The 16,871-nt window shown below is 33.7% G+C and overlaps 1 protein-coding gene across 16 annotated transcripts in view; it reads right to left on the reverse strand.

Annotated features, from left to right (window-relative positions):
* The window catches only part of rdx (BTB/POZ and MATH domain-containing protein rdx), a 208,177-nt gene that overhangs the window by 84,701 nt on the left and 106,605 nt on the right, over positions 1 to 16,871 (reverse strand). For all 16 annotated transcript variants that reach the window (XM_088204915.1, XM_088204916.1, XM_088204927.1 and 13 more), the window contains one exon: positions 4,196 to 4,217. The gene's annotated coding sequence lies outside the window, so the exon portion shown is untranslated. The remainder of the gene's footprint in view (positions 1 to 4,195; positions 4,218 to 16,871) is intronic.

Below are 16,871 nucleotides of genomic sequence, written 5' to 3' on the forward strand. Positions count from 1 at the left end.
TGGTCCTTTAAGCGCATTTATTGTGATTCGAAATGCGAGACAATGAGAAGCTTCTCAACAAAAAAATTTATTGTTCCCACTGCGACGGCACGATTTTATTACTTTTGACGTGGATTTTTGACTTCTGAGTTAAGCGCGTTTATTGTGATTCGAAATGCGAGACAATGAGAAGCTTCTCAACAAAAAAATTGATTGTTGCCACTGCGACGGCTCGATTTTATTACTTTTGACGTGAATTTTTGACTTCTGAGAAGGGATAGTTGTTTTTTACGCTCTCCACTGGTCAAAATTCGGTTTAGATGTTTTTATTCAATTTTCACTCGTAATATTGTTATAAAAAGTCTTAATATAAACGCTTGATAATCGAGCGTTTTCACCTGGACTGGAAATTCACTATAAGCCAACACTGAGCAGCAAATAAAACACGACTAATTATCAGGTAAATATTACGAGTACATATTTTTAATGCCTAATTAAAAAATCGCATAAAATATGGTTTCAGAAAATATGTCGCAACGGTGGGTGATTTTTATTTTTATTTGGACCATAAAAAGGGTTAACTCGTACCTATTATTATTTATTTAAGAAATTATATTACGATGTTAAAAATATATAAAATGCCATTTTTGTTATGAGGCCCGGAATCCGGGTTAGCTCTCGGCGTCTCTTTCTCTGCCTACCCTATTGCTGATTCGAGACAGCTCTAGCGACTCATATATGAGAATGTTGGTGGGCCAATTGCATTGCCTCTTGAACACATCCACGAAATATGAACGTCTTAAAAATGCAAGCTGCCAACTTTTAGCGATCGTTAACAAAGAAGTAATGAGGCCCGAAATCATTGTTTTAACAGGGCCCGGGTTCGATCAGCGGCCCTGGACAGATCACTGAGATGAAATTCAATAATTTTAATAATAAAACAAAAATCCACAATTTAATCACATGAAGTGCATTGAATTAAAAAATGGCATATCTTGCAGATATTTTTGCGTATTTTAATGAACCTAATGCTTGCACTACACTAAGTTTGCCAATTGGCTAGTGGGTTACTTCGGTCGACTTCGGTTCTGCCTGCTCTAAAATCTCTCGAGAGTTGTCCGAGGTTACCGAGAACGGGAGGTAAAGTGGGGGTAACTCAGTCAACTTGGCCAGCTTCGAGCGCTTCCAAACATTGTCGGCATATTTACCGAGTCAAAGGGACCGAAGTCGGAGCTGCTCTTTCGAGCACGAGCGGTGAGATACTTCCCCTTTCGCTCTCTCACGTGTTAAGTGACAAGAGTGAGAGAGATAATGATATGGTGGTTCGCAAACTGAGATAGAACGAGTAACTCGCTTAAATTTCAGTATGCGCGTAGGCGTCCTATGGTTAGCACGCATGACGAGCGCTGCATCGTGGTCAAGTTATAATACCACATGCTACAGTGGGACGCATGTTAACATGCTTTTATGAAACTCGATCTTCAACAGACTTACTGACATCTTTGAATATTTTAGGGCACCAAAAGGGATTAATTATATTTTTGATAGTATATTCTTCTAACAGATATCGTTATTATATTTCTTTTCATATAAAATTAAATAATTAAAAATAATTAGTGGTACTTGATTTTGTTAAAAAAAAATTTCCAATATCCTTATGTATTTTCCTAGATCGGTTTATATAAATGTCACACCATAACGAATTCTTATTTAGAATTCTAAAATAGTCACATATGTAGTGTTCGTATTCTGAAGTATAATTTTTATGCCTTATGGCGTTTTGCAAAAGCCGACAAAGATTTTGCGTAAATTGAATATTTACGACCGAAAAGTTTTCACTGATATTGTATTCGTGAGTGCCCACAAAAACTTTATAAAATGACAATTTAAAAATTGCGATTATTTGGCACATTTTTCGATCGCGCGCAAATATGCCAGCTGTACGTGACAGCAGCCGCCATCCGAACGTCATGCACGCCGTGAAGTTCGCGGACATATGAAATCTGCGACAGTGTGGGCGCTTACTCGAAGTCGTAGATCTCGGCCGACTTCAATCATGCATAACACTTCTTACTAAGCGACAAATATCTAAATAAAATAGGTGCTACTATTCTCAAATTAAAATTTTATGCAGATTGTATTTTAAAAGAAAATACTGAATGCTTTTTTAATTTACAACGCGCAACTAAATAAAAATGTCAAATATAATTTGCTGCAGAATTTATCAGATTTACAACAAACATTTCTGGTATATCCTGGTAAAGAGAAAAATCCTCCTGGATTTTTCTTCCTATAATAGTGTAATACCTCTCAATCGCTAGTTAAAGAATTGAACATTACATTATTATATTCCTTAATATAAATAACATATTCTAAAGTTTATATTATGCATTTTTTGCTTCAAATTATAATATCTATGACAATACTATAATATTTACAAATATTAATACCTAAATGGCACATGCACTATATAAATTATAAACGTATTTCAATCAACACTCTTATCTAGTTCGACTGTTAGTTATTATGCGTTTAATCATCGTAAAGAAACGGAGGTCAATATGAAGATCAACCCATTTTGTTGACACCGTACACGTGGCTCTATTTCTATTACTAATTCGCGTAAAAGCACAATACAATGTCGTGAAATTGTTAAAGTACTTGTTTCAAATTAAATATATTCACACACTTCACGTTAATACAAATGTTTGCATTGAACCGATTTTGGGCAACGACGGGTTATATTTATTTACTCTGACCCTTCTCGGGTCGCTTCTCTCTCCTCGCCCAACCCATCCGGTAAATTACACAAATTTCATCAATATTGTATGAGCTCAAACTTGCCGGAAACGGACGACATATCTATGGCACGTAATGTTTAAAATATTGCAAAATATTTACATTTCAAAATACACTTTAAAAATAACGTTATCACTGTTATTAAATCGCTATCGTTCAAAAAGACCTTCGGCGACTCGCAGATATCTATCTGTATCTATTACAAACTACGGACTTCGCCGATTCTCGACGAAACGTCAAGAAATAGATTCACTTTTAACTAAATTTATTATTAAAAGCGTAAATAGCGGCTCGGAAACGGCGACCTTGAGAGGGTATTAGACGATAAGAGTTCAACTGATTATATTAATTAATGTACATATCCGTCAGATAGAATATAGGAAAACAAATTAATTTGTTCTGTCATGTGAAAGGTCATGCCTTAATGTGAATTTGAACTGTTGTTATTATCACAATAATTTAACTTGAGACGGTTAATCGAGCGATTAATTTGACCTCGCCTTATCAGTGCATGACATATTATCAAACAAATCTCAATATGTTTTATTTATAATAAATACTTGGTCGTATTCTCAGGCAATAATTAAACGTAATCCAGTTAAGCATTGTTGTTTGAAGATAGCCTAAATGCAGTATTTTCAGGCCGTTCAAACGATATATCAAATTGACCCCTCGTAGTGAAATCAGAAACTATTTTAAAATAATAATGTCGAGGTTATATGTTTCAATTCTAAATATTTGTATTACATACAGCTGTAGCTCAATGAGCTGAACAGGGGTAATTCAATTTATAATCATAACATGCAAAAAATATAATTAAAATAAGATTCAGAATCAATGATCATTAGAAAATTTCTCTTGAACTGGTCAGGATATTTTTCATTTATATTAAACTTTTTTATTCTGTAAGACCTGTAATGCCAAGTCAGATTAAGTCGATCTGTCTGTCTATTGTGCAGACTTTTTTTTTCTGATTTCGTTAACCCGTTAAATGCGTCCACGCGGCGTTTTCGTTTTTCGGTCGTAGATCGGAAAAACGAACGGAGAAAAAACAGCAGAGACGCCAGATGACACTAATCGAGCGTAAGTGCGAGAGCCGAGAGAAAACCGGGTCATATAAAATATTTTGTACAACCGCTGAGTGAGAGAAAGAGAGAACTCCACGCAACTGGTGGAGCTCTCTTGTGTGATGCAACGCGTGCGTTGTTAAATAAGCGTTTGAGAACAAGGGGTCACCATCGAACGTTTTGGGTCTTGCGAGAGACCCTTTCGATTACCAGAAAAGTTGCACAACGTGAGAACCATCAGGTGTTTATCACAATGCAAGATGACGGGTCCAAAATTTAAATTAGAAACTTAATAACACACTACTCACATAAAGGACAACGGGATCGATGGACGTGCATTTGCTACTTACAGTTTGAGAAGCGCTGCAGTATCTGTAAAAAATAAAATAAACAGTATTAAAAACATGATGTTTTAAATTAAAAATAAATAATGCGTCATATTAATAACAATAAAAAAAACACCCATATTGAATGCTCAGGTGCAATTTAGGATCCTGAGCGAAATATAAAATAAAGAACCATACCCGAAAGCGATATTTTTACTTTAATTTATTTATTTCGAGTTGTAGCTCAGCATTGTAAGCAGCTGGATACGAATCACTAATATTATTTTCTATTGTTATTATGTTTTTCCCTAACGACTGTAAATATTATATATTTGAAACAGTTTCCACATGCATTTATTTATTTTTAAATATAACCAGTACTTAGACGAACTATGTATTTTAAAAAAGTCGATGTTATTAATTATTATAATTTATGGAGATACCTTTGATAATCAATTTCAATAGCAAACGCGTTTTCATGCATAGTTTCTCTATTTTAAATGTCTAGAAGTAAATTTATATTTTTTATATTTTAAGTGTGATTTATATTTTTTCTTGAAAAATCGACTGAAACATATGTATTTCATCAGCTGCACTAATTAAGAGATTTATATATATACGCAGAAAGAGAGAGAGAAACATCATTATCGTTAGGTCGGCGCTCCAGAAAACAAACGTTTCGAGATGACAGAAAATAATCAATAAACTAAAGAAAGTTACGAAACTGTTGTTCGAAAATTAATATTAAATTTAAATATAATAATAAATTAAAAAATCTCAAATTTTTAATTATATTTTTCCTCAATGGTCATTCAAGTGTTAAACTCAAAACGAATAAATTTTGTGGTGAAGATTATATTTTTTTATTTATAAACCTCCTGTTAAAGAAATATCTATTGTGTTTAACACAATTAAAAATATTTTAAAATAATTACATTAGGCACTTATTTGTTAATCTTTAACGGAGAAATCATTGTACACGAATAAAAGTAAATATCAGCTTTCGAGTTAGATATGATGAAAATTGTAAATATTACACCATTAATACTGATATTTAACACAATATAGAAATGTTCTGTATCACATTCTGTAACATGTGAGAAGACGTGTCTTTAATTTATTACATATTTAATATATTATACATATGTTTAAATCCATTATGTGGCAAAATAAATACGACCATAATTCCAGTCATTATTATTAAAAAATACAAAGGCACAAGTTGCTTGCGACAGCCCTGATGACGTTGAAAAGTTAACATTCAAATTTCGTCATTTTATGAATGCTATATATAGAGTGGTGGTAGTTTAAATCATTTTTCAATGACTTTATATACCTTAAAGCCTTATAATATCATTTCAAAGCATAAATAGGAGTTTTTGCGAGAGCATCGTTGGAAGCTCGCCAGATTTTCAATTATATGAAGATTCGAATAAGTGATCGAATCATCTAAAATCTTAGAATGAAACAATTTGAATACTTAAGCAACATATGTTTTTTTTCTCTCAACATACCCGAGTGATTAGTGCCGCTCCAAAATCCATAGTTCTGTATGCGCCCTTATTTTGTTTCGAAATGCGAAACAATGAGACACTTTTTTCAATATAAAAATGCTTTTAAGCTTTTGAAAAACATTTGTGAATATTATGTCCATCGGTTGTATCTACTATATCCGAAATTCGCAGAATTCGTTAGTTGAACGAAATAAAATGTTGGAAAGCTCCACTCGTTTATTATCGTTAAACGTCTATCTCAAAAACAGGCGTGCGTCGCAAATTTTGGTGAAATTATATGTTATTTGTATTTGTTGTTTCAAGACGCATAAAAAATATTTCATTCAGTTCAATAATACGATCGCAGTTAATATATTTCTAGTTATTTAATTGATATGCAAATCTGCATAAAACAAACGCTGATACGGGTTCCATCTTTATGTGATTCAAATTCAAATTCATTCCAAACATTATAAGCTATCATATACATATATAATAAATATTTAAAACGTATCAAAAATTTTGCTGAATTAATTCATTCGCAGCCGATCTTAATTCTGATGATTTAAAAAAGTAGACATGACGTCCCTGATAAAAAATATCTAATAATAAATTAAGCATTTATTGTTTGGCACGTGACACCCCTTGGGGTGTTATGCACATTTTATAAAATTGAAAAAATATTAAAGTAATTAATGATCAATTAAAATAATTATTATTAAAGTAAATATTATTTTACGGACAACCTTAAATAAATTAATATCGGTAAAAACAGAACAAAATACGAATATATTTGAATATTCGAATACTTCATCTATTTTTATTCAATATTCGAATATTTGAAAACTACGAATAATTGTGAAACTTAAATACAATTCATTGCTAATTAAGCCATTTTTAAAGTTGTTAAGGAGCGTTGACGACAACCCCTCAACGCTCGACTACGAGTTTTAGACTACCTTAGAGAGTCGCGATCGCGTCCCTTATTCTTGACCGTTGCCGCTTAAGAATGTTTCTTTTGCACAAACCATCAATCTGCTTAACGAGCTTGCCAAACACTTAAGCTGGAGGAGCTTTCCAAACAAAATGTGAGATGGTGCTCATCTATTTTAGGTGTTTACTAAAATTGTTTTTTAATAATGTTTAATTGTATAATGGTCATCATGACGCATTGGGGTAACCTATCAAGTAATGATATAAAAAAATATATAATAAGCTTGAAACTTTTTTATAATTAAGAGATTATTATTATTTTATATTTAGTTAAAAATAGATCAATATAAAAAAGAGTAGAAATATTTTGTACATATGTACAGTGGTGCCTTGACTTACGTGTTTAATTCGTTCCGTGTCGGAACTCGTAACTCAAATTACTAGTCAAATCAATTTTCCCCATTGAAATGAATTGAAATGCCATTAATCCGTTTTAACGGGGATAATTGGAATGGATTAATGCCAATTGAAATTCTAAATACATACTACCTAAATTAATGATAGTTTATTTTTAAGTTACGCATTACATTAATTTGCTCGTATGTCAAGTCAAATTTTTAATCGTATCTCGAAATACTCGTAAGTTAAGTTACTTGTATGTCGAGGTTCCACTATATCTGGAAAGCTAAAATTCAACCAATTAAAGCATTATTTTATAGTATTTGCAGAGTAAAATATTTGCTCGTACGTCGAGTTAAATTTATAAAAAAATTGCTCGTATATCGAAAAACTCGTTAGTCAAGTCACTCGTAAGTAGAGGTTTCATTGTATATGTAAATAAACAAAAAATAAATAAATAAAGATTAAATGATATATAATTATTTAAGATACAATTATATTTCTTACGAGTTTGAAAAACCTAAAAATAAATATTAATAAACCTGTTGTTTTTTATAATGAGTTTTTTTTGTTAAGCTTTAGTATTATAAAGTTTTAGTAAAGTTATAATGACATTTTAGATATGTGTTTATATGAAATTGAAAATATTTTATAAAGCAATATGCAAAAAATTGGACCACTTCTTGAAATCATAAGAATTTAAGATATATTCGTAAGCCTTAGTTGAGTGTTGAGTTTTGACCTAGACAATTAATTGATCGTGAGCCTTTATAGTGAAAATTTTTATGAAAAATATATTGTCAGATCTTCTACGATTTAGTTTGAGTAAAAATTATGGGATCGACAAAATCAATCATCAGTTGAAAGACTTCAAAAACATGTCGAAATAGGTGCAATAAATAGGGTTAAATGTAAAAATAATTACCATTGGTCCAGATCAAATGTGCTTAAGTGATAGGTGTAAACACCGTATTTGCGAAACATTTGATAAATATATAAATGTAGACAGCCCTAATATATGCTTAAATCAATCGATTCAGAAGCTGGATTGTCTAAGACTGAAGAAGAATGGTGCTCTATTACGAGTGTAAAATAATTGTATACGTTTTAGATGGAGTGCAATACGTTCGTCTTCAAGGTGGAAAAAGATACAGAGAAAAATGTATCCAGGGTCTACAGAGAACATTTATCTGGGGGTGCTTTTTATATTCCAAAATGGAAGGTATCCACTTCATCGGTGGAACATTAAAGGCAGTGAATTATTAAACTGTCATGGATTTTTTTACATATCTTCGACGGAAAAGCATGTGGGATCAAATTTGGATTGACACATAGACTATAATTTTGTTTTCGTTTCTTGAAGTGGCTTAGTTTCAGGTTATTTTACAGCTTCCCACGCGTCATATGATCATCAGCATCTTTGACGTTTTTCATACACCTTCGGTAACGCCGCTAGTGACGTAACGTCACTAGCGCACGCGTTCCGCAATAACGAGCTCGTCCGATCACAGCGCAAGTTTTAGAAAGTGAAGTGAAGTAAAGAAGTGAAGAGAAGAGACCCCGGGAGAGGAGAGACGTTTTGTAACTCCCTACGAGACGCCGACGCCTAAAACAAACCGAATCGTGACGGTCGCTCGAATCAGTTATCTCTTTCTCTCTCTCACTTAGAAAGTGTTATTCATAGCCGTCGACAATGATAAGTGGAAAGTTCAACTTTGAAAGCACAGTTTGCCGTAAAAAGCGATCTCTTCTCTTTAATCGTCTTTTTTTATTTACGCTAAAAGAGCGTAACGCCGAAATCGGAACAAAATCCGATTCGCTTCTATAGTTTCACCGAGTTAAAAAGTTGATTTCTGCGGCAGGGGAGCGGCTCTATTGCAATGGATATTGTTTACGTAATCAAAAAAGCAGGTGGCGCATATAAAAATAGCCCGCCACCTTGAAAGTCCCTCACTAAAATGTCACGAGGAGGGCGTCAAATTCCGCTTTGCCACCGACGAAATTGCTCGTATTGACCCTGGAAATTTTTCTATATAAAAACTACGAGTTTAATGGTTATTTTGAATGCTTGAAAAATGCAATTAAATTTAGGGTTGTCAATATTTTTTAGAATTTTTGAAAATCAACATTAAATAGAAGATTTTCAATAGGTTTTTGCCAACTTTTCCTCTATTTAAACACATACATCATACTCAAAAACATAACTATAACAAATTGTACATTCACATAATTATGAAAATAGTTTAGACTAGTCACTTAAATTTAATTGTATATCAATTGCACATGTTAATAATATTATAATAAATAAAGCAATTGATTAAAAAAAATTTTTAAAGCAGGGCTTAAATGAAAAATTTAAAAAAAATCTTACAGAGCGGCCAATTTATTGTGTAATTTATTTCATTTATCAATTTTTTTTTCAATTTATCTGGCAAACAAATCATTGTCAAAAAATTAATAATATAATTTCTTAAGTCATTGATTCTTGCATTCTAATTTTTTTATTAACCGAAAAATACTTGCGGCAATCTTAAAAAAACTAATCGTAATTCCTCGAGTCGTTCATAAAACTTATATTGTCGTACAATATTTTCGGAGTGTTGATCGGAAATTCCTGTTCTTTTTTTAACTACCTGCTCTGAATGCAACTGTAAATTTAGCGTATTTAAAACTACTACATTCTTTCAAAAATGCAAACCTTTAAAAATAATTCGCAAAAAATATTTTTTAACAAAAAAAAAACATTTTTATTGAAATCATGTTTTTTCAATAAATAATTCTTGAAAAAACACTAATCAAGTTTAATAGTATTAAGCATTTAGTAGCGCCCAATATCTTTTTAGTTGTTCGATAATCGTTGTGTTCGGTAATATATAATAATATATATATATATATATATATATATATATATATATATATATATATATTTATACATACTTAGGTATGTATAGTATTTCTTCTCAAGAATTTTATAAAGCATTTTTTTATTAAATAAAATTAAATTTGTACGATTATTTTTAAAAGGTTTACAGCCCCTGCCCTTTTTATAACGCTGCATAAGTAATGGCGGGTTCATGCCTAATATGCATACTTCTTTTAATAAAGGTCTGAGAATGACAAAAATTGTTTACAATTTTTTAACTCTCGAACTCTCCTTATTTTTGCTTAAGTAATAAAATAAGACACTCAGATAACTTTTCGAAGGTGTTCGTGCCAGATGTTTGAAAATATGCATTCTTTCTCGGAAGATCGAAAGTATTTGAATGATAATTTTTCGATTTTCTATTTCTCTAACCGGCCGGCGGGTTTATCTTTGATTTGGTGATCTAAGAACCCGCTCCGAGCGCATGGAAATCGGCAGAGTGCAAAACGATTTAGTTATTTTTCTTTTTCGATAATTTAAAAAGGTTTTTTTATATTGTATTTGTAAGGTAGCAACAGCATTGATGTCATCTTTCACAAGTATAAAAAATTATGACTTAGGTAAATTAATTTAGTTATTTTTTAAAAGCAGAAATATGTAGAATGGAGCAAGTTATTATTCGCTGATTATTTAATGGCTTGACGAATTTTAAGGAACCTCGCGACTCCATTAAAGCATTAGAACCCATTGAAGAAGTTGAAAATTTATCATTGGCGTAACAATTAGAGAAAGAAACTTCTTTCAGCTTTACATACAGAGCAGTGTAAAAAATTAGCATCTTACGAATTAATGGAGAAAAAATTCTAAATATTTGAATAGACAGGAATTTTTCCATAAAAAATTTTTTTTTAACAAAAAAAGTACGATTATGTTTGATTCTACTTTAGATGGCATGTGTTTTGCAAAGGGTTATTTTAAGAATAATATGTATTAATGTATCTGCAATACTTGACTGTATTACATACATATTTCATTCATCAAAATTTCTTGAGAAATGAAAATCATCGAGAAAAGAGAATGCCTAAGTATGTATATATCATAGATATGTATATTAAAATCTACATAAAAGAGCAGCCCGCGTTAGATCTCATGCGATTTTTGGAATGTTACTTGAGATAGAAAAAATTTTCGTAAGCTCTTCATTTATTAAAAAATAAATATGAAAATATGAGTTCAACTTGAATGTAGCAACACCTTGAACATCTTAATGCAAGCCGTTTTCTAAGTCGATTGTGTCACAATGGTTTAAATGGCGATGCATCCAATTGTATGACATCCTCTGATTGCGACTTCAACTCAAAGTTATACATCCTTCTAATCTAAATCTAGATTACGGTTATGCCAATTTAAACGCGTTTTCCACCACTTGTGCGAATGACATTTAAACTATTGACCTCCATGTTATGCAATAATTCAATTAAAACAAAGTTAAAGTCGGAAAAAAGATGACACGTGTCGCCAGCCCGAATAACTTCACCGGGAAACAGCCTCGTGATTTCTCTCCTTTGTTCTCTCCGCGAGAACCCACAAGGTCTAAAGAACGTTCCCGGCCACGAGTTCACTTTGCGTCTCAATGTCGCACGCGTATCCGGACTCCGCCTTTCCCTTTGTCAGTCACGGCACGAAAGTGACCGAGCCGGCGAAGGACAGGCATCGATTCGAAAAGAGCGTTTCGTTCAAACGAGACTCCCACGATCGTGGACACGTGCGCGCCGGGGTCAAAACGGACCCCGAGAGTGCATCCGATGCAGTTTTTAAACGCTTTGGAGTGGCGCCAGCAGACGGCGAAATAATTTTATTTGAGCGGTTTGTTCGGTATGCCTCTGAGGTTCGACCGCACAACTGCTTTGAAAGCTGTTATGTAAAACATAATTTATTAATTTCGAGTCGCAAAATCACAAACATTCATTGTGATATGATATTTATAAAAAACCCGAAAATAATCATTTATGTGGCGGTGTTGTGTGGTGGACGCCTGTTCTTTCCCGAGTATCAAACGTCCTCTTAATAAACTTATTTTTCAGACATTATGGACATGGCGAATTCTGTCAGACGTCAATCGGAAGGTACAAAGCAATCACCATAAATAAAAAATGGGGGTAGTATAATGCCAATCTCTCCACAGGGGACTACTAATGAAGCAGCCGATTCCCTCTTCAAGTCAACCCTGATCTATCTACATGACGCATATAAGCCATAAATTGTGCATGATTCAAAAATCATTTATAACTAAATAACTATTATATATTTAGTAACTAAACAATTAACGCGTGATCGCAAGGTCAGAACACTCTGTTTAAGTTAAAATACCGATATCTATAGCATGCTCTTAAATTTCTGCAAGATCAACCGATTCATTGAGAACGACCAATCACAAGGCAAAAATTTAAGAGCACATTTTGATTACGCGTTAAACGATGTTATTGCGCACTGACTCTCGAAAATAAATAGAATATAGTATGAAATACCGTTATTGTTATACATATTTGTTCGGTATTGCAATTCCTTTTTCGAATATTGTTTTTTATATGATTCGCCCACAATCATATAAAAATTCTGTATTTGAACGTTCAGAAAAATAATCCTTGAAGGTAATTTGTATAAAATTTATTTTCAAAAACAGATTTTTCAATCTACCGTCAGTGGCGTAGCTAGGGTATGTGTCGCCCGGGACAATCCTTAAAATTGCCCCCCCCCCCCATACATTTTTTTGCAGTCATAAAATCAGCATTTCTTAAAATAATAAATTGATTATTGTTACGCTCTTGCTATTCGTAAATTTACATAAATTTTAGTATATTCAGGGTTAAGAACCACATTAGACGATTCCATCGCGAATATGCTGCCCCCTCCGCCCCACCATAGCTACGCCACTGTCTACCGTTGTCGACTTTTGTTATACGAGGGGCGGTTGATAATTAGTCGGCCCAAGAAACCAAGGTGTTTGTCATCCAAGATCATGGCCACAGTTTTTTGGGATGCGAACGGTATATTCACATCGATTACATTGAAAAGGGAAAAATGATCATGGGAGTATATTATGCGGAGCTGTTGGACCGATTTGCTCTTCCATCAAGACAATGCACCGGCGCACAAATCGAAAGTTTCAATGGCAAAATTTCACGAATTGCGCTACGAATTGGTTCCTCATCCACCATAGTCTCCTGATTTGACCTCATATAACTATTATTTATTTCTTAACTTGAAAAAATGGCTCGGTGGTAAGAGAGTTGGGTCGAATAAGGAGGTCGTCGTTGACACAGAAGCCTATTTTGAGGGCTTCTAGAACTCGTATTATTTGGAGGACTTCGATAAATTGGAGAATCGTTGAAAGAAATGTATAGAGCTAAAAAGAGATTATGCTGAGAAATAAAACTAGTTTTTGATGAAAAAATATCTTTCCTAGGAAGACTAATTATCAACCGCGCCCATCGTATAATAAGGGCTAAAATACACGTACACCAATACATTCATTAATATCGCAATTAATGCGAAAATCGCTATTACCGAATGCAACTTCATAACAAAAGTTTTAAGTAAGTTTTTTAGCTTTAGTAGCAAACTTTTTTTGAATATATATTTGCATTAAAATAGTTATTGTATGTATATTTTAATACATTTTTATACCTTCTGTATGTTAATTAAATTTTCCATTATTTAAATGAATTGCGATTGAGTAATATTTTGGAAAAGGTTATATTAACTGTGAATATATTTTAACGTTATTTTAATACAAAGCAATTTCTGGATTTTAAGGGGTTTTCTCTCTGGTATTATCAATTATAATTAGAGTTCTATAGATGATATGTATCCAACTTTAAGATTCAATTACGCTTTTCCTTCTAAAAAATATGAAAAATCATGAAATTTTCAAGGTTTAATCGCGATAACAAAATAATTACTTTTTTTTTCTTAGAAAACATCGACAAATATCTATACAGGTGGCATTGAAAAGATTATGACTGCAAACACGCCCATCTCGCACACATGAGATTATTTTCAATTTCGCCAACCTTGACGTTAGAATCGTGATAACGGAACGACTAATCGTACGTCGGCCGGTCAAACGCAACATAACCACGCTTTGACATTATTAACCCGCGCCGGTCACTCTCTCGCCGGTGAAAAATGAAAACGCTCGCGCTCAAAAAACATACATTATATGAAATGAAAATAATGCGATCGTATTTTTAGAAAGCCGTCAAAACCCGTCCCACTCTTCTTTCTCGGGCGCGATTTTCTCGCGAAGAAAGGCTCTCTCGGAGAGTTCTCGAGAGCGAATCAAAAATATTTTTCGCACACACCATGCTACGGCGACGAAGGCGAGAGAGCCGAGAAAGCAAATTAATCAATCGGCTATTGTGAACGCCCGTGCTGCTTCTTACACAATCCGGGCCGTTTTCTGAACACTTTCTTGCGATGAACAAACGCGCGTGAATACTCACTGTACACGTGTGTGTGTCTTCGTATTGCGAATGTTACGTAAATTGACCGAATACACCGCACTGTTACAGCGCGGTGAAGTGAGATCGGCGAAAAACAACGCAACGATTAATCGTCCGAAACGTCGAGAAAATTGATAGGCATTGTATAATATCAATTTTCAACCAAAAATGTATTTAGATCGGTTCAAGTATCAAACCAACGCGTTCAAGTTAAACGTATGTTAATTACATCGACACCTGGATACTATTGCACCAATTGAGACGTTTAATTGCAATTAGTCCAATCGTTATTGCATTAATGTAAATTTAAACATCGTTAATAGACGAGTACACTATTTTATTATAGCACCAATTTATATCAGTTATTTAATACTAATAATAACCATGGCAACTTGCTCCAATGAAAATTAAAAATCAATACATGAAGTGGAAGAGCGAACAAATGAATGTGCAATATCTGTTCGGTACACGTTTTAAATTAATTATTTTAAATCAAACCATTTTGAAATATACCCGTACGATTTGAGCTATGCAGTTGTTCGAAGATCGAGTTGAACTCTTGGAGATTCGGTGGGATTGCCTGGCTAGATCAGATCGAACGGTGGAAGGGAAAGCGCCTGCTTTTCTTTGGCGTCTAAGGCAGCTATCTCACCGGGACGCCACAGCAGCGTCTCCAGACGCATTGTATGGACGACTTATGCCTGCACTTCACTCTCTGGAAGTTGTCCTAGCCGAAGTTAGACCGAAGTCGCTCAAGGTTGCCGTCTTCCGAATAGCGTCCGCACAGCCGGGAATTTCATACGCGTGCGCGCTTCCCGACGTGGAGGACGTACAGGCGGCAGCTGTCACTGCTCTATGTGCGTGTTTTAAACACAAAAGAAATTAAAACCAAATGGAGAAAAAGGAGATGGTGGATGATTGCAATGCACCAGGGAATAGATCAATGTTAGTAAATAAGACATTTTATGTTGAATCTATAAACAGGAAACGTTCAAGTGTGCAACTAATGAATAATTTCTATTATTTTTTAAGGAAAAGTATGGAAAATCAATTTGCTGAATTGAGATTTTATATACAATATATAAGCTTAGGTCTTTCTCTTTATGATACATGTAAAATTGACTGCGGATTTTTGCGGTTTTTAACACATTGCATACCTTAAAAATGCATTATTCTTAAAAATGGGACGGGGCTTAGTCGCGAAAGTTAGGACCTAAACCTTTTAAACCATTATAACTTTTTAAATAGGTAACGTGTTAACGTCAAATTTAAAATACAGTTTTGTAATGATTGTAATTTTTTAATAATATGGTTACCGTGGTAAAATCAGTAAACGTCAAATTGTGGATCGCGTACTAATAAAATAAAATAAAAATTTGTTTAGAATCACCAAATATACACATATTTAAAAAAAACGATACCGAGTATGATAAAATGCTAGTAAAATATTTTTTCTTAATATAAAACAGCAAATTTGTGACATATACAATTTTTTTTTTTAAGCTACGCGGCGAAATTTTTTTTACGCTACGCACGGCCGTTCAACACGGAATTCCTTTTCCTCGGGCCTACAATTAAAGAAATACTTTAAATACTTTTTAAAATAAAATTGCATGAAAAATAAAAAAAAAGTTATTTTTTTTAGTTTAAAGTAAAAGTTTTTTTTCTATAATGTATTTTTTAACACTTATAAACTCATATATATGACTAAGAACACTTATGGAATCAACTAAAGTGGAGAAATAATTTTGGCCGTCCAGATCGGGCAAATACCACACAGTGCAGCGATCGTGAAGAACGCCTACGCCCATATTGAAATTGAACCGAGATACTCGTTGTATCTCAGTTTGTGAAAAACCATATCATTATCTCTCTCACTCTCGTCACTTAACACGCGAGAGAGCGAAAGGGGAATATAAGTATCTCACCGCTCGCGCTCGAAAATCAGCTCCGCCTTCAATCTCTTGATTTCGATCCGTTCGCCGAAAATTTTCGGAGGCGCTCTAAGCTGGCCACGTCGACCTAAATTACCCCCACTTTACCTCCCGTTCGCGGTAACCTCGGAGAACTTCCGAGAGATTTTAGAGCGGGGAGAACCGAGCTCGACCGAAGTACCTCCGAATTAACACATTATATTCTCCGTCCTTGGCCAACCATCGCCTACTTTCGGAGAGTGAAGTGCAAGCATTAGACTGAAGCCGTCGCCAGGTCAGATACACGTCATACAATTATATACATTGCATCGGAGAGGCCGCTGGCTACGCCGCCGCACAAAATAAATAATATATAATATCACAGTAGCAAGTTGTCAACTCCTAAAATACGACTGTATTAGCTTAGTGCGCGTGTTTTTTGGATAAAAAGTGGAAACTGTGGCGTACGCTGTCCAAAGGCATGTATGTCATGCCAAATATATTTTCTGAAGCCATTTTAAATAATTTGTTGATAAACTTACCAGTATTTTATTGCACTAGTTACTCAGAGATACTTGTATCAATATATTACGG

This window comes from Plectrocnemia conspersa, unplaced genomic scaffold (assembly GCF_051122295.1).
Source record: "Plectrocnemia conspersa isolate PC_06_02 unplaced genomic scaffold, ASM5112229v1 ptg000014l, whole genome shotgun sequence".
Taxonomy (NCBI): Eukaryota; Metazoa; Arthropoda; class Insecta; order Trichoptera; family Polycentropodidae; genus Plectrocnemia; species Plectrocnemia conspersa.